This window comes from Ambystoma mexicanum, chromosome 4p (assembly GCF_040938575.1).
Source record: "Ambystoma mexicanum isolate Mex_15411 chromosome 4p, UKY_AmexF1_1, whole genome shotgun sequence".
Taxonomy (NCBI): Eukaryota; Metazoa; Chordata; class Amphibia; order Caudata; family Ambystomatidae; genus Ambystoma; species Ambystoma mexicanum.
The window spans coordinates 1,276,629,086-1,276,656,866 of NC_090927.1; positions in this window are offsets into that span (position 1 = coordinate 1,276,629,086).

Sequence of the window (27,781 nt, forward strand, 5' to 3'; positions counted from 1 at the left end):
CTATGTATTGTCTATTAGAGTCTTATCTCCTTCTATGAATGTTATACTTCCCCAAAGGGCTTGGTTATGTAGCGTTCTTCAGTGAGTCGTCGACATGCCCTTCTTGAGCACACTCCCTTTCAGGCAGGAGCCCCGGGTCGTCGAGATTCGGTGAAGAAAGAGGTGAACAGTGTCGTTGAGGGAGCAGCTTCGATCTTCATGGTGCTCGCTGACGAAAGCTTGTGAACATCCTATGAAGAAGAGGCATGCTGTGCAACTTGATGACGATAGTTTGTTGCCGCAAAGAGTCAATGGGCCTCATTACGACCCAGGCGTTAAGGGGTTAATGGCGCCGTAAAAGGCTGCGGCGCCGTTAACCCCTTAACGCCTTACTACGAGGTCCCTTTGCGGCTCCTGACCTTAACAGCTGGTCTAGACCAGCCGTTAAAGTAGGGACCCACAAATGGACCTTGATGGCAATTACGGTACCGCAATTTGCGGTACCGTAATTGCCGCCTTCCCCATTCCCATTGAGCCCTATGGGGCAAAAATGGGAATGGGAAAGGCCATGGAGAAAGGGGGAATTACTGCCCCGCCAACCTTGGAATGGGGTGGTAATTCCCCCTTTCTCCATGGCGGACTCCGGCATGGACCATGGTGCTAATTGCACCATGGTTTAGCGGCAGAGTCCTAATGAGGGCCAATGAAGAATTTTGGCCCAGCAAGGGTTTCGGGTCATTTGTGTCTGACATCAGCGAACAGGACGGGACCAGGGTCGGCTTCGGTAGCTTTGTCTGCGTCTCTGAGGTCTTCGGTGGTGGGAAACCCACCGGTGGATTCTCCTTTATCGTCGGCCTTGACTTTCTTCGGCAGGACGAAAGCAGTCAAAGAGGATGAGCAAGGGAGTCCTTGGATCAAATGTTCTTGGGCAAAGCACTGTGGCTGTCGGCGACGTTGGACGGCTGTCGGGGAATTCTCTTCATTCCCCTCAGCAGTCCCCTTCTCCGGTCAGCAGCCTTTCGTAGGTCTGTCTGCCAGCGAGCTTTGGCAAAGATCAGCTAGTGCAAAATGGCCCCTCATAGCTCGGGAAGAGGTCTCCTAACAAGGTCCTCTCTTGGATCAGTTCCTTGACAGTCACGCAGCTTTCAGATTAGCGAAGGACAGCAGCAGCAGTTCTTCTTCTTCCAGTGGGCTTCAAGGTTAAGCATCAGTTTCGACTTCAGTTTCTGGATGATTTCTAGCATTGAGAGTCCTCCATATATACTGTTGATCTCCCATTCACTCTGCTGGGTCACACTCAAGCAACCAATCACTCAGAAGGGCATTCCGGCAGTCAGGCAGCCAATCAGGTACACAGTGCATTCAGGCCATTCTTCTCCATCCAGACACTCACAACACAGAATGTGGATTCAAACAGGTACTCTACCATTCAGCACTACCTGCTGCATTCAAACCAGTTTTGGGCAGGGCTGTCTCAGTCATTGTTTTACACACCAGATACTAGACACCCATAACATGAAATGCGTATTCGTCACACACTCCATTCACCCAGGTCCCACCCCACGGGTGTACCCACAACATACAGTCACTGGGTAGGCTCCAGCCAGTCTCTGGACTTCCCCACAATACCATATATGGAACTTCCACCCAACAGCCAGTCTGGGGGAAGGGACAGGGGAAGGGTTTCCCGGGACTTTGGGAAACAAGGTAACAGGTGATGGAAAGCAAGAGGCCACGGGGGCTGTCTTGTCTCCACCAAAATGGAGGAGGCTCAGGGCACCTGTCAATTCAGCATGGAGCTGCCACCAGCAAATACCCTGCTCTGTGGGCCACACACAGGTGCCCAAAAACATAGACTGGGAGTGCAGGGTCGTACTCCCACCCATGGCTACCATAAGAGTATCCCAAGGGTCTGTTCACCAAACCAAATACAGGAAGAGCCGCACCACCAGGAGTCACTCATGAACTACTGCACGGAAAACAAGACAGAACACATGATAAAAATCAATAAAGGACAAGGATTCGGAGGCCCTGTCCCTCCGATGCATTTCCAGCATCACACGCACTAACTGGTCCTCATTCCGGGTTTGGAGCTAACCATGGAGTAATTAGCTCCATGGTTCCCTCCGAAACCGTCCCAAATCCGGCATGGTGAATGGAGTAATTACCGGTCCATTCCAGGGTTGGAGGGACCGGTAATTCCCCATTCACCTTTTGCCCTTCCCCATTCCCATTTCTGCCCCATAGGGCTCCATGGGAATGGGGAAGGAGGTAATTACGGCACCGTAAATTACAGTACCGTAATTACCTCTGAGGTACCTTTGCGGGTCCCGTCCTTAACTCCTGCTAAAAGCATCAGGTAAGGAAGGACCCGCAAAGGGAACTCGGAATACGGAGGTAAGGGATTACTGGCATCGCCACCCTTACCGGTGCAGGTAATCCCTTACCTCCAACCTCTTAATGACCCCCACTGTCTTTTTGGGGGCGAGGGGTTCCTCGATCCTAGGTCCTCTGTCACCAGACACTCAGCTAGCACTCTGCTACGCTTTGCTAGATAGCCAGTTTTTGACTACCAGTGAGCGGGAGTGGAGCATTCCGGACAGGGCAGTGGAGAGTGAAGAGAGACTGCTTTCCTCTTTCACTCTCAATTCACCCGAATTCACGTTGATTTCCTCGAATTTCCCAAAGTTCCAAAATGCAGTAGCTGGCTCCACACAAAATAACCAAATGTCGCGGCACACCAGACACTCAGCTAGCCCTCCGCTACGATTTGCTAGATAACCAGTTTTTGACTACCAGTGGGCGGGGCTCAGCATTCCAGGCCGGGCTGTGGAGAGTGAAGAGAGGCTGCTTTCCTCTTTCTCTCTCAATTCACTCAAATTCACGTTGATTTCCTTGAAGATCCAAAATGCAGTAGCTGGCTCCACACAAGTTAACCAAATGTCGCGGCACACCGGACCACTCAGCTAGCACCTGCTCTATGCAACTGGCCCATACTGCCCCCAAAGTGACCACCCCCTCCTTGAGTTCCACCATGTGACTTCTTGCACTGCGGTTGCATCCATGTCATTTTATGCACACAACGCCGCACTCAATGACATACACACCCTTGTTGCCCCCCACAAACTCTCCCCTTGCGCCTCGTACTCCTCTGGTGAGCAAGCCTTTATCACACATGCTTCCCCATCAGCTAAACGGTCTACCCAAAAAGTCTCCTAGTTGTCTAGATCCAAGTGGGGCATTGTGAGCAGTCACGGTGGACCATATTCAGGCATTTCAGTTTCTGTCTGTGTGTGCTGTAGGCAGTGTATACTTTTTTTGGCCCCGTCAACATTCAGGCCTATCATATATTTCCCCCTCCCCCTTTTTCCGTTCTAAAGTCTTAAATTTAACTGACATGCACAAAAAGTGATGAGCATCAGAACGAGTATTGGGACAGTTACTTTAAAAATGTTCGCTAACCACATGGGAACCCAGGCAAATAGATTGACAAGCCAGTTATCTGATGTTACTGTGCTGGGTTTCCTCGTCATAGTCTCTTGGAGCATATGTAGCTCCTCAATAGCCTCCGTCAAAGTTCTGTTTGCTTTGTCATGTGCTGTTATAAACATGCCGCAGCTGCTTCCGGTCTTCTTGCAGATGTCACCCCTCCATTGCTGTTGCGGTCCAACATATCCCTGTTCTGGAGAGCAACTAACCTGACCACCCTCAGTTATTCCCTCACAGCACTGAGCCCTTTCTCCGTCGAGTTTCGCAATTGTAGTACCTCATACCTTGTGATCTCCACCATTTTGCATTGGCTGCAGTTTGGACACCTGGAAGCAATAGGGACGCAAAGAAGGTTGATGTGTTTGAAAACAATCTAAACTCCAGTGGAATATCAGCCAGTTTGTCCGATGACTTTTCTGGACAGTAATTACTGATTTCTCTTCAAGTTCAAGAATTGGACTGGTTGTGTGTGCACTCCCCTGCTCAATAGTTTATTAATGTGTAAATATTTATTCAATAGTGCAGGATGATTGTTGAACAGAATGAGTTCTGAGAGGGGCACCAACAGGGAAGAGCTATAGAGGTTGACGAGGGAACATGTGCCTCCCCAATCTAGAGGGAGCTGGGCGTATGACTGGGTTCCGCAGGCTCGCCATTGGTCCATGATAACTGCAGTTCCGCTTCTCAGCGCTGTACACAGTATTTGTCCCCAAATATATCGATACTGTAGATCTGAAACACAAAGAAAAGCATATGAGTTTGTTTATGTGCAAAAGTTGTTTTTTTCTTGCACCTTTGTCACATATTCTAATATAATGTGTTGGGTAGCTTCTTTGATCGCCATTCTCGTGAGTTGCATGTCACATATTCTAACATAATGTGTTGGGCAGCTTCTTTGTTCGCCATTCTTGTGAGTTGCATATCATTGTCGGCATATACCTCCTCCCCCTCATCTATCCATTGGACAGTAACTGAGTTTCCTTGGAACAGGCCCCTTGTCTTACACAATGACAAATGCACCAGAAACTCCCCCTCGTCTACTGACACTTCTTAAGGGAGAAAGAGCTTAGGCACCCCTGTAACGTTTGGAATGAGAGAGCATTTTGTCATACCACATATTGCGAGATGCATTGCTGTGACTGCCCCTAATGCCATCTTCAAAAATGTCAGATTAAATACATTTTGTTTTGTGCGTATGCCTTCATTATGACTCCTAACAGGGGTAAACTGTCCCCTTTGTGCTAAAAACCAAATAAACATAAAAACAAAAAAACAAAACACCACAACATAATATATGCAGTATTCCTCCTCTTCCGGTCACCTCCATCTGCTGCAACTCCCTCGGCCCACACACAGATTTTCTACACAGGCGACAGGAAGAGAAAATAGTCATAGACAACTGCCAAATACTTCTCATCAGTTGGCCCCCCTCTCTTCTTCTGTGAGGGGAGCGGCTGTCTTGTCCCAGCTGATGTCTAAGAGGAGGATCCATGGGTGCTTCTCCGTTACCTTCACCACTGTTGAGCTGTATACAGCTTAATAAACCATTGTACAAGATAACTTACACGTACAGTTTTATGTTTCATTTTCTCCCTTTCCCAATTCATAACCCCCCGGTTCCCACGGTCTTCATTGCACAGCGCCATTCCCCTTCTTACCCCTCTTAGCTCTTTTTACCATTATGTCTCACCTACGGGACTATCGCTGCCCAGACTGCCCCGATCTGATATAGATAGTGCAGCCACCAATTGCCTCCAGGCGTCCATTACTCCATCCTCTGATTCCCCATCCCTTCCCTTCGTCTCTTTCCATACCCTTGTTTCCACATCCGCCCATTTCTTTAAGTTTTGCCACCACACCTGTGCTGACGGTCTCATACGTGCTTTCTAGCTCATTGCTATTCTACGTTTAGCCAATATATACGCTAGGTCTTTAAGTTTGCTTACATGCTTAGCTCTACAAGGCCTCGGGAACCCCCCCAAAAGGCATGCCCAGGGGGTTCCCACGTCCAGGTTAATCTCTGCTTCTGCTATGATTTGGGCCCCTTCTTCCCAAAAACTTATTTCACTGCATCACCAAAACCTATGTACCATTCCTGCATCCACTTCCCCACATTTCAGACATGTCTGTATTCCTGTGTGGTTGAATTTAGCTATTTTCTTAGGGGTCATGTATGCTCTGTGGGTTACGTACAACTGAATCAAACATTTCTCAATACCTTCTTATGGTACCCTTGTGCTCTGCTCCACAGCCTGTCTTCCATTGGTTCCCCCACATCCTCCTTCCAGCTTAATCCTGTTTGGACCATCTCTTTCCCTATCTTAGACATCAACAACTCATTTATTCGGGAGACCTCATGTCCTCCTTCAGACACATCATAAAATGTTTCTAGCATCTGTAGGGTCAGCACCGCTTCAGGCCACTTGCTCTTAATAATCCTTAGAAGCCGAGAATATGTGATGTGCTGTCCCTGATGTAATCCTGTGTCCTCCACCAATCTTTCACAACTGCTTGGGCTTCCCGTCTAACCATGCATCCCCCACCATCGCTATGCCCACCGGTTCAGACTTCCTTCTGATGTTCAGCCTAAGTTGTTCATCTACGCCTTCCAGCACTACCAGGACACCTTCTTCCCGGCGAGATCAAGATTCCCAAGGGGGCGTAGAGAAAGAGGGGCCTACCGACAACCAAGTGCCACTGGCAATGAGTACAGCATGCAAACAGGTAGGAAGGAGAACCCTCCGCTTTTTGAGTGAATGGCAAACTTCATCCAGCGATGCTTGGGTGATTTAAGCAGTGCCAGGCCCGTGCAGAAGTTAGAACCTCACCCGATACACATGCCTCAAGAATAGATACACATGCCTCAAGAATAGGCGTCGCTATTGCAAAGCGAGCTGCTAAAGCTAGTGGGCAAACATGCAATCGAGCGCGACACACAAGGGGGTGCAGGGTTTCTCAGCAATATGTGTCTGGTACACGGGGGAGAAGATAATACCAGTTATAAATCGAAAAAGCTTGAACGAATGGCTCGTATACAATCATTTCAAGATGGAGGGCATCCACTTGCTCGGGGACCTCCTACATACAGGGGATTGCCTAGCATGGCTAGATCTCAAGGACGCATATCTCACGATACCAATAGCGACAGCAGATTGCAGATACCTGCGCTTCCAATGGAACGCAGAGATTTGGTGCTTCTCTTGCCTGCCATTCGGCCTGGCATCCGCATAGTGGGAGTTCACCAAAATATTGAGACTGGTGGCCGTAGCCATAAGTAAGAGTGGAATTCGAATTATAATATATCTAGATGACATTCTAGTGCTGGGCCCAGACAAAGTGACTGTAAAAGTATCTTTTGCATGAATACCATCTGATAGTAAACATTGTCCTAAGCACATTCGCAGCGCACTGTAAATCGCATTGGAATGGACCTGAAATAGGCTAACTACGCCACCATTTTAAGTTATCCACCATTTTGATGAACTCCTGCTTTCTGTCCCATGTTAGAAATTGTGTTTTCGGCTCCAGCAGAGCAAATTAACTTTGTATTGTGTCAACGTAGATAAACATACTGAAGCTGCTAAGGTGGATTGTTTGTCCTGCAATAAGGAAACATTGGAATTAATCAAGAACCAAACTTATCAGTAATTTAGATGCCATCTGTACCAACAGTGTCTTCCCCGTTCAAATAGCGAAACAGAATGATGAATAGCTGAACATGTGCTTTTACAGAAAACTTGGTTTTCGCTCCTTGAAACTAAGCTGACTTTAAAGTTAAGAACAAATGGTAGACAAATATAAGTACATGAAATAAGGACTGTTACCTTTGTGTCCAATGTTTGAAAAACATATGAAGTGATTAACAGAAAACAATCAGCTATTCAAGGATGTTTTATCATGTATTAGTTATGTGGAAAGGCTATGTACCCTAGGCAAATGTGTTACATGAAGAGGGGCTGGACGATGTGTCCGGAATTGTGAGAGAACTGTATTAATACTCATGTTTTTGAAATGTCCAGCACTCTCTCATCTCACGGTGTCTGCTTGCACACATTGCAGGGTGTTGAGAGCCAGACAGCTGTTCTGTAAAATAAAGTGTACTGTAGTACTCTTGACTGGCGTATTTCTATTATGTGGTATTAAGCCTCGATATTCTTTTAATCTTTCATGACGCTCAGCAACAATGTGCACTAGATATTCAGCCTATTATCTTCGCTGGGATTTCTAGTGAACCTAGACAAATCTCAGCTGCAGCCGGTTCAGAGGATAGAGTTCTTGGGGTTCATGATAGATACCACAAAAGCTACTCTAGAAGACCTGGGGCACAAAGTGAGAGTGATCAAGAAAGAACTCAGATCAGTAATAGCGAAGAAAATGATTTTGCTTCACAGTCTAGCCAGGATAGTGGGGCCGCTCGCAGCCTCAATCCAAGAAATATTTCCTGGACCGCTCCATTATCGAGCTCCCCAGAGACTCAAGATCAAGCACCTACAAGGAGGGGTGGGTTATCACCAGCTATTGACTCTGGACCACAAGGCGAATACAGAGCTGCATTGGTGGCTGAAAAATATGGAGGCCTGGAACGGCTGCGCGATTTTTGGTAATATACCAGATCTAGTAATAGAATACAATGCAAGCAGAGCAGGCTGGGGAGCCAGATGCGATCAAGCAGAGCCAGGGGGCAAATGGTCGGAGGAAGAATTGAAACTACACATAAACTGTCTCAAACTCCTAACGGGTTCCTTCGCAGAGCGGGCGTTCACCAAAGACAGATGGTGTGTCTTGCTCAAGATGGACAACATCTCAGCCGTGCGCTACATAAACAACCTAGGAGGGACCACATCCAGAATGCTGGCAGAGCTAGCAAAGGATTTCTGGTACTATTGCCTCCAACATCAAATCTCGGTAGCAGCGGAGTACCTTCCAGGAGCACATAATATTGTAGCGGACTGGAATTCACGATTCAAGAAATTACAGGACACTTGAGGGCCCCCTAGGCACAGATCTGGTTGCGTCCAGACTGAACGCGCAGATGCGCAAATGCTTTTGCTGGAGGATAGACCTGGGAGCAGCGGGTACAGATGCATTCCTACATCTGTGGAAAGGGGCACAGCATTATACCTTACTGCCGTTTGTCATGCTCACAAGTGCCCTAACGAAAGCCTGCAAGTCCCAGGCATAGTTTCCAGTAGTGATGAAATGTTCTACTGATTTTCGGAGGATAGTTCTGCGTCGCCTCAACCTTCTTCTAGGCCCGACCGGCCACCGTCACCCGTTAATAGAAGCAGGCTTGCTACCCTTGGTCACCTGCAGGGTTTCAGGAAGACTGTATTAGAGACTCCTGTGCGCCTTCCGCCATTAGGAGCTTTGGCGCTGCATGGGACCACTGGTCCCAATGGTGCGCAGAGCAAAGTTTGGATCCCGTTTTAGCCCCTGTAGTGCAGGTTCTCAACTTTCTAGCGATTAGATTTCAGGACGGCTCTGCCTACAGGACGCTAGGAGTCTATAGATCAGCGTTATCAGTAGGACACGACAGGGTTGAAGGGGGTCCTGTAGGGGAACACCCAGCCGTGATACGGCTTCTAAAAGGGATAAAGTTGAATAGACCACCAGAGCCTAAGTACGCAGTTTTATGGGACGTTAGAGACGTCTTTCGCCTTTTCCTCAAATGGCCAGAAAATGCCAATCTTTCCCGCTCTCAGCTGTCAGGGAAACTAGCGATGCTGCTCTGTTTAGTAGCCTGTTGAAGAGTTTCTGACATCAAGGCCCTGGAGATAGATAGGAAGATATTTTACCTGTAAGGTGTGGCTTTTAACCACAGCAAAGAGAACAAAGAGCGATACCAGAATTATTTCCTAACCCTACTTCGCGGAGAATAAGAAGTCATGTGTCGCACAATGCATTAAAGATTATGAAGACGCTACTGCTCATTTTAGGCCTCTAGGTGTAACTCAACTGCTTATAGCGCGTAGGGAGCCTCATCATGCCATAGCCATTGCAACAATTGCTAGGTGGGTGAGAGAAGTAATGCAATGGGCTGGGATAGAACTGTCTTTATTTGGCGCGCATTCTGTTGGAGGAGCGATGGCTTCTAGAGCTTTCACAGCAGGTGTTTCCCTTCAAGACATAATGAAATCGGCTGACTGGTCTTCAGAATTTACGTTAAAACGTTTTATTTCAAACCTGTATCTGATATAACTAATAGGGTGGTAGCGAGCTTTGAACAAGCATAATGCTTGCCTCCTGTCTTGACATAGAATGAAGATTGCCCAGGCTTATAGCGCAGGTCAGTCTTGATTCTATTAAAGACACGGAGGCGGGCATTATATCCCATCCAGAATGGCAAACGTTTTGATCAAAGTAATGTAATGGCACATTGCACAAGGATTTTGGCACATTCCCGCCCTCATGATGTTTTTTGCGTTATCCCTAGGTGATGAACAGAAAGCGTCTTGAGAAAGACTGAAGGACCTCAAGCTTGGATCATGACAAGGTGAGTTGTCCCGTTGGACTAGTGGAGCCGGGGTGTCGAGTGATCCCTGGGACACCCAGAGCATGGGACGGAGTTGCTTAAATGGTTGGATATTTATACTCGGAATTGTGTTATGGACAAAGAAAGAGGAGGGGACCTGGGGCTGGAGGATATTATACCCCGGGCAGCCACCTGATAGGCGGAGGAGAGGATCCCTAGGACTACAGGTGGCTAGGAGGCTCATGAGTCTTGTAGTACCGAAAGGAGTTTGAACTAAACTTTTAAACATTTCATTTGCTTTTTCTCACAGTTCTTGAAGAAAACAGAAATACCCAGTTTAAAATGCTGTGTTGTTTTCAAGTGCTGAAGTGGCAGCAATAAAAGAAAGTAAAGCATAATGCTCGCCTCTGTGTCTTAAATAGAATCAAGACTGACCTTGTATTTTTATTTGTATTTATTATTGTTTATATAGCGCCTTTCACCAAAGCGCTTTACAGAGAGCAATTAGCTGTACATTAAAATAAGCAATGGAGATCGATGTTCAAGGTCAGCCAGTAAAAATCAAACAGATGACTGAAGTAAATGCATTTTTAAAGAAGAGCGGAACTGGGAGTGGGAGGTAAGGGAGTGGAGAGAGAGGGGAAGAAGATTCCAGTGAAGAGGGGCAAGTAGTTGGAAAGATTGAAAACGGGATTGTGCACAGTGGGCACGAGGGACAGTAAGTCGAAATTGAGCAGCAGAGTGGAGAGTGCGAGAAGGGGAGTAGAATGAGAGGAGAGATGCAAAATAGTTAGGGGCGAGACTGTGGAAAGATTTGGAGACAAGACAGAGGAAGTTGTACTTGAGTTGAGACTGAAAATAGAGCAATCCAAGTGAGGCAAGAGATGAAGAAATTGAGTCCCAATAGGAGAGAAGACAGAGAGAGTGGATGGAAGAATGATAGATTGATTTAAGAGGAGCAAGATGAGAGGAAGGAAGAAGAAAGAAGAGGACAGAGCAGTAAAAAAGTCAAGAAAAGACCAAGGAAGATACTAAAAAGCTTTGTCGCATGAAAAGTAAGAAAAGGGAAACTTTTGCATAAGTTGTAGGGATGAAATCGACAGGCGCGAGAAGTAAGATGTGGTGAGCAAAGGAAAGATTGGTGCCAAAGTAGAGACCAAGGTTGCGAGCAGTGCAGGAAATAAGGATATAGGAGGGAGGAAATAGAATGGGAGGAGGAGAGGCCGGGGGTGGGAAAACATTAGCGGGAAAGAACAGAACTTCTGTTTTACCAGCGTTGAGAGTAAGAAAGTGAGAGGCCATCCAGGATTTAATGGCAGTAAGGCAGGATGAGAGAGTGTGATGAATGTCAGGGGTGAAACATGTTAAATAAAGAAAGAGCTGAATGTCGTCAACATAGAAGTGGTGCGAAACTCCAAAAGATGAGATAATGGGGGCAAGAAAAGAGGTGTACAAAGAAAATAGAAAAGGACCAAGAACTGAGCATTGGGGAACACCATATGCGAGAGGAAAGGAAGGAGAAGTGTTGCCGCCCCAAGAAACGGTATAAGTACGGATAGATAGATAAGATAAAAACCACTGAAACTAAAAGAAGAGAGAGAGTCAAAAAGCAAGGAGTGATCCACCGTGTCAAAAGCCTCTGATAAGTCTAGAAGAATAAGGACAGAGGAATGTTTTGAGTAGCGAGCGGTCAGAAGAGAATTAACTACGGAGCTAAGAGCTGTTTCGGTAGAATGACGGGGCCGGAAACCGGAAATGAGTGGGAGGAAGAAGAGATAGATCAGAGACGATTGTTGAGATTTGAGAGTAAACAAGGTGGTCAAGGAGCTTAGATAGAAAGGATAGGAGAGATAAAGGGTGAAAGTTTGACACAAGAAGGGGGCTTGCAGTGGGTTTCTTCAGGATAGGAATGATAATTGCGTGTTTGAAGGCAGAGGGAAATGTGGAAGGGGTAAGACAGATGTTGAAAAAGGAGGTAAGGAAGGGTACCAAAAGTGGATAGACTTTGGGAATAAGTAGGGTGGGAAGAGGGTCATCCGGGGCAGCAGTGGGATGGGTTTTAGACAAAAGGAGAGCGACATCAGAATCGGAGACAGGTGCAAAGTTAGAAACAGTGGTAGAAGGAGTGGGAAAAGATAGAGGAGAGGGATTGTATGAAGGTGATAGTAAAATGTCCTGGCGTAAGGTTAGTACTTTAAAGGAGAAAAAGTTGGCAAGATCGGATGCAGACAAAGGATGCTTTAAGCCTGGGAAATCTTCATTGTGCTTTCCAAACTGAACTCTATCCTTTAATTCACGCAATAATTCATTACTTATAAAAGAAGTTAAGCAGCTAAACAGTGTATCTACAATTGAGCAAGTATTGCCCAAGCCAAGAGTCTATCTATAATAAGATTGAAAGCCGCCTTTCTCAGAGCCAGAAAGTAATCTAACTATTACTTTGAACCCAATTACAGTTCAACCATGCCACAGACACAAGTGTGCAAGCATTGCCTGAAGCCAAGAGAGTGGCACCAAGGCTTCTGGGTAATTACTTGGGCTAACAGTTGGCAGAGAGGTGAAGGCAAAGTTGGAGAAGGGGAACTTGCTGCTTGTAAAGATTATTTGAAGTCGACACATCCTATATTGCCAAAGACTGTGAGAAAAAGAGAGAAGTGTGCCATACAGGCAATCCTAGGTTGTTATTGTGGCAGACAGACAGAGAGATATTCAGAGGAAGAGTATCTTGCCTACTTGAAGGTGTTGAAGTACTTTAAAGTGAATCTTGTCAGAACCTGTCTTGAATAACAAATTACTGACGCTGTGGTATTTCTGGTTGTCAGTAGATGCAAAATTTCAGTAGCCTAAACAAAGTGGAGTACTACGAGACAAAGGAGACTGTTTTCATGGTAAACTGGAGTAGAAGTGAAATTGTTGAAATAGAAGCAGCAGCGTTGTGAAGTTATCCTGACAAATATACCTATTGTGAATCCTAATGTTTTAACTAATGAAATACTAATTGTTAACCAAGAACTGTGTTTAACTGACCGTTGTAGAAGTCGTATTCCTTTTTGAACTGTGGCAAGCTTCTCGGATTACTGAAAGTGATGGCATGGCAAAGCATCATGGATAGGAGTACCATTGATGCTCTTCTGAGAAACTGGAAAGTCCAGCTTTTACCAAGCAGAAGAGACTTTGGTATTGTTGGAACTTTGGTTAACAAAACATTACCTTGGCATTATAATTATAATCATAATTGTTCTTTTATAATGCGCTTAATATGGAACACCAGTTTCTAAGCATGAGAAAACATTGAAACATCAGGAACTGATTTGAGATTATTCTATCTTCAAGCAGTATCTTGTTTCTTGTCATTTATGAACATTGGAGTGGAGTTTACTTTGAATCCTGGCGAAGGAAACTCACCCAGGCTATTGAGAGGTTATCAAGAAACTGAGAATGTTGTTGATGCTATTTGAATTGCCATATATTTTCTTTGTATTTAAAGTTTAGTGTGAGGGCCAGACATCTTGTGTTAGAGTGTTTCCTTTTAGTTTTGGTTAGGAATGGAAATCCTCAGCAGAGTAGGGATATTGAGGTTTTAATATTATTTATACTTTAATAAAATGGCATGTTTTGGACAATCATCAAACAGTTGTCCGCCTTGCATTGCTGACCCCTCACACAAGCGAGTGGTCTAGTGCCCAGCGCCCAGTGATTGGCTACAAGGAGTACAACAAGCTGATGTGGGAGATCCATGGAAGTTAAAGCACCAGCTCAGATGCAGAGGACACACCAGAGAGCAAGAGCCGTCCTCAGAAAATGACAAGCGGGAGCCATAACTGGACGTGAACTGTGGAAAAGATGGAGGGTGCAGCCGAACGGGAGGCCTCAGTCTGCAGAGAGGCTGCAGATCCTGCTGGATGCCCAGGCACTACCGGGGCCTCCAGGAAGACCACAGCTCCCCAGGATCCGTCAGTTCTGCCAAGGAGAAGGCAGACAGGTACGCAGGTGACCCGGGAGCTGTTAGAGGGGGTAACGACCCAGGAAGCAACAGGGTTAACTACAGAAGCCGTGAACAAGAGGGTCTGGGACCCTACCCTTGCAAAGTCAGAGGGACCCCTTTGAAAGTCAGCGGGAAACCATTGAGCATTTAAGAATAAGACGGTCTGGGACCATATCCTTTGAAAGTCAGATGGAACCCTTTGAGTTTCAGAGGGGAAATCATTGAACAATCAAGAATAAGAAGGTCTGGGACCCTACACTTTGAAAGTCAGAGGGAAATCAACGGCCAAGCGAGAACAAGAGGGTCTGGGTCCATACCCTCTGAAAGTCAGGGGGAGCCCTTTGAGAGTCAAAGGAAAACAATTTTGCAATCAAGAACAAGGGGGTCTGGGCCCCTCCCCTTTGGAAGTCAGAGAGAGACCAGTGAAAAACAGACCAAATACAACATAACTGTGCAAGTCCGGGACCTGCATCCAAAAGCCAGAGAGTCAGAGACCCTTACTAAAGAGCAGATCTGTGACTCCAAAGTACATCACAGATTATTGTCTACTTGGAAGCCTTGAACCATGGCTAAAGAAAGACTATGGGATCCCAAACAAAATAAAAGACAACTGCATACTTGTCAGGAGAGCAAACCAAATAAATACCAGACGCAACTAAAAGTTATGAAGGACTGAGACCCTGATGATAACGAAGGTCTGGAACGCTGAGTCAAATGAAAGAAACACTGGCACACTTGATAAAAGAGTGACCCAAGTGGACATCCCTCAACATCACGAATCCGAGGCTCGCACGCAAGTATGTAAAAAGGGTTTAGGAAACCTGAGAGAAACAAACAGGTGATTTGTCAAAGGTTATTTAATTGATAAGAGGTTAAAACATTCCGGACAAACAAGATGTGAAGTGGAGACCCATACTCCCAAAAGAGACTAAATTAGGAATGCTAAAACCTTGTGAGAGAAGAGGGGGAGTTCTACTCTTGGTAGTGGATGTGCCAAGCCAATAGGACACAAAAACAGTGAAGCTAATAGTACCCTAGAACTATATGGTGGCTTCAGAGAAGAGGAATTCTGGGGGAAAGGAGCACTGGTTGTTCACTGTGGCTATTCTTGATGTCCCATTCCTTTGTAGTAATTGTTTCTCATATGTAAGGACTGGGACGAGGAAGAGGGACTTAGAGGTAATGCTCATATTACCTACTGGTAATCCTCATAATGCCTAGTCATGCCCTTCCTCGTCACAGTACTTACAGTGTCTCGGGAGGATAGCTCAGGTGCAACTCGCTCGCCTTGTATGCAAGACGGCATGGAGCAACACAGGTTTGGTGCCCATGCCCTCCTCTACAATGGCAGCATACAAAGAATGGGCCAATGGAGTGGTCAAGTAACTAAGGCATGCCAGGATGTTGACCGTGTTGTACACCCAGAAGGACGTCCCTGACATCAAGTGAGCATGAGGGCAGTGCTAACGGCACAAGGCGCGGATGAGCTGGAGGGCATGAGAGAGTGCAAAGAGAGAGCACAGAGACTCCTGCATTGCCCAATCATGCAAGGACACCCTGACTCCTATATTAATTATAAAAATAATAAGTTGTGTTTAAAAGGTTATTGAATACAGGACCTTAGGGAGAAACCATTCCAGTGAACCATGATCCTCATTTGAAGGTGGGTGCATAGTATATTTTACATGGTGGGGAAGATTGGAACACCACAATGGTGACAAGGACGGATTCTCAAACCCACAGAAACTCCTGCAACACGTGAGGCATAATGCATAGAGACGAACCCTGGACAGCTTTCCTAACCAACCCAGACAGTCCCTCCATACCATGGAACAGATAGTTCAAAGTATTTGGCATATATGTAGAATCCCTGGAGCAGAATATGCTGATGCAAGAGAGAAAGCAATGCTCTTGAACAATTTTGGTTTTGAAGATCATAGGATATTTGAAACACTGCCGGTACACTCATTGCCAACAGTGGATGTTGCCCTGGACGTCTTTGCAGAAGCCAAACTGCACATGAACAAATGATTTGCTGAAGCACCCAATATACTATTGCATAGAACCAGGTTCTTCACCAGGAAACAAGGTATGATAGAATCCATGAAAGATTTTGTGGTCGCCTTGAGTAAAATAGCAAATCCTGCAACTTCAGAAACACACGGGGCCTCATTACGACCCAGGCGTTAAGGGTTAACGCCGTCGTTAACCCTTAACGCCTATTCTGATTTTAACGGCTGCTCTTAGCAGCCATTAAAATCCATGGCGCTAACCTGCCATGATGCTAATTACGCCACCGTAATTTACGGTGGCGTAATTAGCGCCTTCCCCACTCCCATTATGCCCTATGGGGCAAAAATGGGAATGGGGAAGGGAAAATGGGAAATGGGGATTTACCGCCCCACTCACCTTGGAATGGGGCGGTAAATCCGCCATCCACCATGGTGTAAACGTAGTTTACACCATGGTGGTAAAGTTGGCGCAATTAGCGCCTGGGTCGTAATGACCCCCATGGTGTTAATGAACTGTAGAGATTTAAAGTTTCAAGAGAAAATTATAATGCAAAAAATCCAAAGGTAGAAGAGGCGATTGTGGTCAGATGGAAGATTGACGAGAAACAAGAGCATGCAGGAGTTAGGCATGTATCAAGATCACACAAGTTGGGGAAGACTGCAGAACCAAAAAGTAACAAGAAACACAACAAGATGCAAAAGCAGCTGTAAACCTTCAAATCCTTGGGATATGCCAATGATCGACATCTAGCCAACTATGGGAAATACCCAGCAAGAAATCTGCTGGAGTTGCAAAAAAGTAGGTCATTTTGCGAAATGCTGCACCTTCAAGAAAAAGGCGAAAACTCAGTGTAGTGGCAGTCTTGTTGACTGACTCTGAGGATGAGGTATCAGAAGGTGCAACCATACAAGCTATGAGTGACAAGAGATGGAAACCCACATCCAAGCAATACTGCAATGTATTGGTTAACGATGTGAACGTTTCCATGTTGGTGGATTCAGGACTTGATCTTACCATACTTCCCATTGATCTCCTGAAAAGGTGCATCGGCTTAAACACATAACGGATCAGCTCTTCGGATGTAGAAAAGGGCTTATATGTAGTGAGCAAGATCCTGCTGACAGAGTACACTTGATGCTCCCTGTCATTCAAAGGGAGTTGTACAAGAAAAGTTTGAGCAGGATTTGAATTGGACTCAACCAGAGATGTCATTTCACCAAAATGCCAGGGGTAGCGGAAGTGATATCATACGACCCTTGACCCCCTGATAACATCACAGGAAGTGATTTAATCTGACCCCACCCCAAGTGACATCACAGGAAGTAATGGCAAACAGCCTTCAGATTTTTTAGATCCATCTAGCACCTGTGTTTCCAGGTGCTCTCATTTCAGCCAGATATAAGAACCAAGGCACAGAGGGAGGAGGCATGATTTGTCCATGATTACACATTTGAGGAATGCGTGGGGTTGATATGTAAAACATACAGTATTTCTAAAAGGGTAACCAAAATCTGTAACGCAGACTACAGCTAGTGTATGAAACATCTATAGATCAAAGGACACAGAAGTAAGTGTTATCTGTGGTGTTGTTGTATTAAACAAGCCAAAAAAGCACTGACATGAGGAAGCGTGCGCTGCTGTTTAACCAAGAGAAAAATGCTGCACGAGCAAAGCCCGAAAATGAAATCATTGACCAGGATTTAGTATCAACAAAATTCCCTGGTTATAAATGTATATATGATTCAGCTACCATTATGATAGAAGAAACCTATTAGACTGGCCTGCGTGCACTAAGGGGAGCACACCTGACTTTGCTGGAGTATAACACCTGGGAAAGGTTCTTTCAATATACTCAAGACCCTCCATAATTGTTATTATCAAAGCGTAATAGTGGGTGCCAGAGGACTTTAAAAAAATACCATTTAATGTAATATCATTGCTGCACACATAAATACATAGCACCACACAGTTATTTAAAACTGAAAACACCCACGAGTTGCTTCTCACCTGGGACTCACTGGCAAACTTCAAGGCGCACACTGCACACTACCCCATTGGCAGACCCAGTGGTGCCCAATGGCATGGAACACAATTTGGCAGATCCCCTGTGAGCCATGCTGTGCCCCCCCAAGCTACTTTCAGCTATCCCTTTGCAAATACCTCCCCTCTTGAGCTCTTTGCTCCTCTACCTCTAACTCCCTCAGTGTCAGTTGTTTCTCAAAGATAGATCTCTGTCTTTGGCCGGGGCCTCCCTCTGGAACAGCCACTCTAAAATTCTCTGGTTCCTGAAGCACCTCAAGACCTTCCTCTTTGCATCTGCCTTCGCTCCCCCTCTCCCTTGCTGATCTGGTCTCTCTTGGCACTGTGCATCTGGCCATCCTCCGCCTCCTTGGCCCAGTTACCTGCTCACCTGCCACCCTTCTGCACTACTTCCTGGCCACCACTTGCACTGGGGATTGTATCTGTACCCACACAGTCCCCCATCCCTCCATTTTCTTCTTTTTATGCCCTTATCAGACTTACCCAGTTCTGCTGCCATAAACACAGCACTTGCCACTTGCTGGCTGCATTACCCCTGTTTATTGCTCCATTATATATTTTATTTGTATTTATTATTATTTATCTGTTTATCATCTGCTCTGTGTTACAAGAACGCGTAGAAACCTATGGAGACAATGGAAGCTACATCAACCCCGATACACTCAGTGGAATCCAAGATGGCGGCTCCTTGATAATGTTTCTATCAACTAACAATGCAGGTCTAGTCTTTTCTTCCACCTTAGTCCTTCCTCTCTTTCCACCATTTGTTCGTACTTGTACACCGAGAACTTACAGGTAAACTGCGTTGCTACTCTGCTCTTCAGCTTTACCCTTGTAGCTGCTCGCTCGTAAAACTTGCCTTCGCCAGTTTTTTCTCCTCCGGAGCACTCCCTCGCTCCCTCCTTCCTTTTCCGCATCCGCGGCTTATTTATTTTCTGCCGCTTGCGGTTTCTTCTTCTGCTTCCCCTCTTTGCCGCCCTCGGCCTTTTCTTTTCTTCCGGCTTCGGTCTCCCTAGGCCGGCAGCTTCTGTTACTAGCAGCCGCTCGCGGCTCTGCTACGCCTTCCTTTCACTCGTTCTTGCCTTTACTTACCCCTCCTCTTTTCCTGGTTCCAGCGGTCCTCTGCTCTTTCTCTCCTTTATTCTCCTTCGCCTCCTTTCTCCTTATTCCTTGGTACTCACTGTTTGCTTTCGACTGTTATTTCAGTACCTCTTCCCCCTGTTGGCTTCAGTCGGGAAAATCTCCTTCATTCTACCTGCCGCGACGAACTGGGAGTTCCATCCTACACAAGACCTGCAGGATCTGGGTTTTCTTCCCCAAGAGGGTTTCCCAGGGGGCGGCCCCCTGGGAGCACAGAGCACAGATTATCTGGCCTCTGGACCTCTGGGGGGACGCCTCTTACCTCTTCACATCTGTCGTAACCCGAAGAGCCGTGAGTACCCCATCGGATCACAGAGGTTATAAGAGATAGCAACGCCAAAAAATAAATTAAAAAAAAAAAGAAAAAAGGAAAGAAAGGGGATAAAAGAAGGAAGCATGGATCAACAAGTCCAGCAGCTGATGGATGCCGTGCAGGCTTTGAATACTGAAGTACAGGGATTACGAAACGAAAACACCCTGCTTCGCCAAATGGTGCACTCCAGGACTGAATTACCGCCCGGACCTTTACCTATGGGGAAGTACGAAGGTAACCCTAGGAAGCTTAAAGAATTCATAGATTCTTGTATTGTACAGTTTACGCTCAAACCAGTGTTTTTCCCTACTGAACGGTCCAAGGTTAGTTTCATCATATCTAACCTCTCGGGCAGTGCTCTGGCCTGGGCTACTCCATTAGTGACCTCTAATAACCAACTCTTAGACTCTTTGGCTGGGTTCCTTAATAGTCTACAGGCCATGTTTGGTCGCAGGGAGTTAGTGGTTACAGCCCAGGAGAACCTTCTTGATTTAAAGCAAGGAACCATGGAATTAATGTCTTTTATAACACAATTTAAACACTTGGCTAATGAGACAGCATGGTCCGATGATGCCCTTTTGACCATATTCAGAAGGAATGTCAATGAGGAATTGAAGGACGAATTATCTCGTGTTCCCCGCCCACATAATCTTGCAGAGATGATCACCCTTGTCCACCAAATGGATTATCGCATCCAAGAACGAAATTGGCAAAAGAGGAAAGGAAAGGCAAAGGGGATACCAACTTCTTTTAGAAGTGAAACAATTAAGACATCCCGTGTAGCCGAAGATGAACCTATGCAAGTAGGCACCACCCGAGGCCCTCTCACCATTGAGGAAAGGAACAGGAGACGTACTCTGGGATTGTGCATGTATTGCGGATCCAACAAACATGTGCTTAAGGACTGTAACCTGATACCTCCACGGCGATCGGGAAACGCCGCCACCCGTTCATAAAGGGAACTGTGAATGGGTCCATTTTGAAAAGTTCCCTCAACTGCGTCACAAACGCCCCTCAAATGGTAGTGGTACCATTAACCATTCAATTTCAAGACTCTGTGATTGAAAGGGTAACGGCTCTGGTGGATTGTGGAGCAGCGGGTCTTTTTATGGACATTGATTGGGCCTACAGACATAAGATCCCTCATCTATCTAAGACCACCGCTATACCTGTCGAAGGAGTTGATGGAGAACCATTATCCTCAGGGTTCATCAAAGAAAATACATCGGTCCTTACCATGAAAATAAACACACATAAAGAAGAGGTGATCTTTGACCTTATCAAAGCTGCTCACTATCCTATTATCCTAGGAATGCCTTGGTTGTCTAAACATAACCCCTACATAAACTGGAAGGCCGGGACTATGTTTTTAGGATCTGAATACTGCACTGCTACGTGCTTACCTAACTCTGACAATGGTGTACACATCTCCCAAACTCAACTACCACTGCAGAATTCCTCTTCTGTAGTGTTGAATCTAAACCTGCTACCGGAGATCTATCATGAATACCATCGAGTGCTTTCCAATGAAGAATTCAAGGAGTTGCCTCCCCACAGACGAGACGACTGCGCCATTGATCTATTGCCAGATGCACAGATCCCTTTTGGAAGAATGTATACTCTTTCTAACTCAGAGAAGGAAGCTTTACGAGAATATTTACAAACCAATGTACGTAACGGCTTGATTACCGAATCCAGGAGCCCAGCTGAAGCTTCATTATTCTTTATACCAAAGAAGGATTGTAAAGAACTCCGACCCTGTATTGACTACAGGGGATTAAATAAAGTTACCTATAGAGACAGATACCCCCTGCCTCTTATTCAAGACATTCTAGAAGCAGTCAGAGGAGCCTCAATCTTTTCTAAACTAGACTTACGTGGTGCATACCATTTGATTCGGATAAAGAGCGGAGACGAGTGGAAGACCGCTTTCCGCACGCCATTCGGCCACTACGAATATCGGGTGATGCCATTTGGATTGGCTAACGCTTCTTCTGTCTTTCAGAGGTTCATTGATCATTTGTTCTCCGATCTACTCCTCCATTCATTAATCGTCTATTTAGACGACATATTGATATTCTCAAAAAATCTACAAGAACACATGGGTCATGTTTCCGAAGTCCTCCACCGTCTCCAAGACAACCACTTATTTGCCAAGCTGGAGAAATGTTCATTTCACCAAACCAATATCCCCTATTTGGGCTTTATCCTTTCTGCCGAAGGGGCTTCCATGGATCCACGAAAAGTAGCAGCCATACAGCAATGGAAGGCTCCTCAAGGGGTAAAAGAGGTCCAAAGGTTTTTGGGATTCTCAAACTTTTACCGAAGATATATCCCTAACTTCTCAAAGACCATCAAACCTTTGACCTCTCTTCTTCAAAAAGGTAAAAGGTATGCATGGACTACCGAAACACAACAAGCCTTTGACAAGCTCAAGACTGCCTTTTCCACTGCACCTATCCTTAGATTACCAGATCAAAAAAGACCTTTCATTCTCGAAACTGATGCCTCGCATTCGGCAATTGGAGGTGTATTAAAACAAGCATCCCTGTCTGGCGTCGAACACCCCATAGCCTACATGTCCAAGACTTTACTTCCTTCGGAACAAAACTACACTGTCCTTGAAAAGGAATTACTCGCCATAAAGAAAGCATGCCAAGAATGGAGACATTTGCTGATAGGAACAAGACATCCCATCACCATCCGAACTGACCATAGCAACCTGAAAGTACTCCAAAATTATGAATGTCAAAACAGTCGCCAAGCCCGATGGGCCTATTTCTTTTCCTCCTTTGACTTCATAATCACTCACATACCTGGCACTAACAATCGATTGGCGGACGCCTTATCCCGAAGTCTACAAACAGAAGAAACTTGCATTCAGCAGAAGTTATTGCCTCAAGCTACATTCATCTTTTTGATATCCACTTTTCTTCAGGACATTCGCAAACAGCTCTCGGGAGTCAATGAAATAGACACCAAAAAATACCAACTCCAGGAAGAACAAGGGTTGTTCTACCACAATACAGAGCTATATGTGCCTACTGAATACCTCAGGAAACAAGTATTGTACATGTGTCATGACCATAAGACTGCAGGACATAGGGGAATTGCCAACACCCTCGAATTGGTCAACCGCCACTTCTGGTGGCCATCTGTTGCTTCGGACGTCAGAGACTACGTCACTGCATGTCCTGTTTGTCTTCAGGAAAAGGTACCAAGAAGACTTCCGATTAGAAAGTTAGTTCAACCTCCCCTTCCTAGTCAACCTTGGGAAAGGATTTCGACCGACTTTATAGTGGAGTTGCCTCCTTCCAACCGCAACACCACGATTATGGTGACCATTGATTCATTAACTAAGATGGCACATTTCATACCCATGGTGAAGCTTCCTACGGCATCTCAAATGGCATCCTGCTTCCTACATACAATTTTCCGCTTACATGGTTTACCTAAGAACATTGTCTCTGACAGAGGGTCACAATACATTTCAACCTTTTGGAAGAATCTATGCCAAGCCTTAGGCATACACCGGAATCTTACCTCAGGTTACCATCCACAGGCCAATGGCCAAACCGAAAGATTAAATCAAACATTGGAACAATACCTCAGATGTTTTGTTTCCGCTACACAGGATAACTGGACTGAGTTGTTACCATATGCCGAAATAGCTTACAACAATGCGCAGCATTCCGCCATCAAGATGTCACCTTTCTATTGTAACTATGGTTTTCATCCTGAAATATTACCCATCACAGCCACTCGAATAACTAACTCCCCTTCAGTAGAGGAGTGGGTGGCACACGTTCAATCAGGACATAACGTTGCCCGTGCCATCCTGAAAGACACTCAACAAAGAACCAAATTCCAAGCTGATAAAAGACGATCTCAAGAACCCACGTATAAACCGGGGGATTTAGTTTGGCTATCGTCCCGCTATCTCCCCAAAAGATTGATACCTTCCAAACTCTCTCCTAAATTCTTTGGTCCTTTTCAGGTGCTCAAGGAGATCGGAAAGGTATCATATCAGGTACAACTACCGCCTTCTTGGTCACGGATACACAATGTGTTCCATGTCTCCCAGCTAAAAACTCATGTATCTGACAGGTTCTGCAGACAAGGAGAGATATCACCTCCCCCTATTGACACACCAGAAGGTCCTGAATATGAGGTTTCCGCCATAGCTGACTCCAGGTATCACCGAGGAACCCTACAATACTTGGTTGATTAGAAGGGGTACAGCCCATCCGACAGAACTTGGGAACCAGCATCTGCAGTGCATGCACCTGCATTGGTGAGGAGATTCCATCGATGCCATCCCTGGAAGCCCGGACCTTCCCCCCCAAGGGGAGGGCATACTGTTACAAGAACGCGTAGAAATCTATGGAGACAATGGAAGCTACATCAACCACGATACACTCAGTGGAATCCAAGATGGCGGCTCCTTGATAATGTTTCTATCAACTAACAATGCAGGTCTAGTCTTTTCTTCCACCTTAGTCCTTCCTCTCTTTCCACCATTTGTTCGTACTTGTACACCGAGAACTTACAGGTAAACTGCGTTGCTACTCTGCTCTTCAGCTTTACCCTTGTAGCTGCTCGCTCGTAAAACTTGCCTTCGTCAGTTTTTTCTCCTCCGGAGCACTCCCTCGCTCCCTCCTTCCTTTTCCGCATCCGCGGCTTATTTATTTTCTGCCGCTTGCGGTTTCTTCTTCTGGTTACCGTCTTTGCCGCCCTCAGCCTTTTCTTTTCTTCCGGCTTCGGTCTCCCTAGGCCGGCAGCTTCTGTTACTAGCAGCCGCTCGCGGCTCTGCTACGCCTTCCTTTCACTCGTTCTTGCCTTTACTTACCCCTCCTCTTTTCCTGGTTCCAGCGGTCCTCTGCTCTTTCTCTCCTTTATTCTCCTTCGCCTCCTTTCTCCTTATTCCTTGGTACTCACTGTTTGCTTTCGACTGTTATTTCAGTACTTCTTCCCCCTGTTGGCTTCAGTCGGGAAAATCTCCTTCATTCTACCTGCCGCGACGAACTGGGAGTTCCATCCTACACAAGACCTGCAGGATCTGGGTTTTCTTCCCCAAGAGGGTTTCCCAGGGGGCGGCCCCCTGGGAGCACAGAGCACAGATTATCTGGCCTCTGGACCTCTGGGGGGACGCCTCTTACCTCTTCACATCTGTCGTAACCCGAAGAGCCGTGAGTACCCCATCGGATCACAGAGGTTATAAGACTCTGTGCTTTCCACTCTCCCCCTTCCATGCACTTTTCCCCTTTCCCTTTCCCATGCACTTGCACGATCTCAATGTCACTGGGCCTAGTAAGATCGTTGTTTTGTTCTCCCCTGTTCCCCTCCCTTGCCTTGTCACGCTCTGAAACACTTATGTAAGAGCGTGATACAAATAAAATATCATATTATATCATAAATGCTAAGATATACAAAGTAGTACATTGAAATGATGGGATTTACAGATAACACAACTAACAGAAATGACCTTTATGGTCAGGTTCCCCATAAAGTGTGCATTAGCTCTGAACAAAGACACTTTGAAGCTCAGGAGAAGAGGGTAGAATACAAATTAGCCCAAGTAGGTGGCTGGGCACATGTTTAAGAAGAAATGGAAACTTGGAGGAGAAATGAAACAACCTCTCATATTATGCAGTGCCATATGTTTAACATTGAACATATTGTTGAAAATAAAAAGAGCACCATGTGTCCCAGTGGCTCACCCTGGGTACATTTTAAATGGGATAAAAAGCCATTTGGGTCAATGTAAAATACATTTTTTTAATGTAAATAACTTAAGCTATGATCATAATTATGATTCTGGCATTTTCATAAATCTGAGGAACTGGAAATATTGATAGAGGGATAGACAGGGAGATTAATGTTGGAAGTACGTAGTGTCAGGGTTGTAACTATTTCGGCAAAGCAGCAAACTGTGAAAAACAGTGGCTCTGCCCAGGAAGGGCGTGCCAAAATAAAATTAGTATTTTTGCAAAATATATAGATTCCTGTAGTTATCAGACAAATAAGCATAGCTGCTATGTTATTAGATTTTCAGAACCCAAAAAGGTAAATCACATTTAAGGATGACAAATCTTTTTCCTCCCTCAGCCTACATTATACACACCCCCAGCTCCTGGTCCTATCAGCAGCCAGTGGGCATGAGGTGAAGGGAGAGTGCTAGCCAATCCTTACTCTGGGAATTATGATAGTGTAGGAGTGTTATCAGCTCTATAAGAGGTCAATTTTGCATCAGACTAGGGCTTTTCCACTTTATTCTGAGAGATAGCCTGCTGCCGGACTCTTGCGAGGAACAACTAGCAGAGAGGCCTCAATCCTTGCATTGAGACTGTGACAGGGAACTCTAGAAGCTAGCTGGGATCCGGCCAGAGGGAGTCTGGGTGCTGGAGAAAATCCATGACTGAAAGCCCTTGACCAGATCTGTGCTGTCCTCAGAGGAACCCTGATGTTTTTCTCTGACCAAGGCCTCCCATATAAGTAGACTCATCCAAAAGCCATAAATTGTGTGGATAGCTACCTTACTTGTCCCTTTCCATTAGTGGGTGGGGGGGCAAAGAAAACTGGATATTCCCTTGGGACATTGAATTAAATTCAATTCAAATGAATTCCACTATAGAAAATCCCCCTATCCATATAAATTGAACTGTGTTGGGAACAGACAGCCTTAATACTGTCCATGAAATTGTGGGGAGGGGGAAAGCCTTGTAGATCCGTAACGCATTGAAGTGAAGTTAAATCAATTAATTCCTATATAGAAAAACACGGGATGAGTGTTGTTGGAATTAGAAACTAACAAAGTTCATGCCCATTATGTTAGAGATGGTATAGGCAATAAATAAAGACATGGGTGACTGTCCTTCTGAAACCCCTGACTCCTGTCCCAAAGGGGGGTGTCCATAATCCCAAAATAAGTCACCCTAAAACCCTGGTATTCAAGTGAATGTAGAGGGTACCAAACACATTTTCTCATTTATGCCCAGTGATTCCAAAACCAAAATGATCAAGCATTACATCTCAATTGTATGTCCTGGGAGCAACGTGTTCGCCTGGGAAGCAAGACGACATGAAGCAACACAGGTCCGATCCCCGGGTCCGCGTTTAGAAACCTCTTTGTATTTAAGCGCATTATAAATACGCAACTAAGACAAAATAAACAATTACGCAAAAAAAATCCTGTAACAGCGCCTCGATGTCTGCGGGCTGTGTGAGCGCTTTAAAAATGCAAATAAATAAATAAATAAATATGGGTGTTGCAAACTGAAATTTCCTATTGATTTCCTTGCCTCCCAAACCAGAATCTCAAAGCACTGCCTGTCCTTTGAATATGGGTTGCAAAACGATGTTTCCCTTGTATTGTGAATGGTTTCTATTGGTTAATTTGCAATTAAATCTGATAAAAGTTGTAACTGCATAGTTCAAAATTCTACCTGTGTTGTTTTAATAACAGAAAGTAATTTGGAGTTGTGATATTGTGTAGTGCCAGAGCATTGGTGGTTGCTAGTCTTCCTTAAATAAATATATATATTCTTACAGTACACCAGCCTGGTTCCTAGTCCATTGGTGACATAGGGTATTTGTTGGGGCATTGCTAGACGGGTTGGAGACCTCACTAAAGTTGAACATGTATAAGTGAATTGGGTATAAGTGAACTTGGGGGGGAAGGAACTCCCCTAGTTGAGGGTGACTGCCTGATTAATTGTGACAAAGCTAGGGGCTTGTGGCCCAGATTTGGTTGAGTCTTCATTTGTGGCAGTGCATTAGCAGCAGACTATTCATTTGGGTGTAATTGCATTGCAGTGGATGGAAAGTTGTGTTGCATTGTGAAGGTGCCATTCAGACTTGTACCCTGGGTTCCAGGGCGCTGTATAGATACAACAGTGTTGATTTTGAGTTGTCATTGTGAGTGGAAACTAAGCAGGAAGAGGGTTGAGATTGTAGCCCTTACATATAGAGTATATTAGGGGCAGAACACATTTCAGAATGAGCACCAAAGAAATCAATATGGCCAGGAACATCCTCCTATCCAAATTGTTTATTAAAGGTAAATGGGTAGAACAAGAAAGAACATGAAATGTGGCAAGCTAGCATGATGCAGGAGGTTATTTCTGCAAATGCTGATATGTGGCAAGATAAAGGGATGTTACATCAGGCCCTGACAAACTTTTACATGACACAGACCAGCAAAGAAGAGCAAAGTAAAATGGCTCAGCTCACAGCATATGTGTACTTCCATATGTTGATCATGGAAGAAAGACATAAGGATAGCATGGCCTAAGTGCAAAACCAGGCTGAGTTTTTGAATCAAGCCCAGAGAGAGTTGAAAGAATTTGAA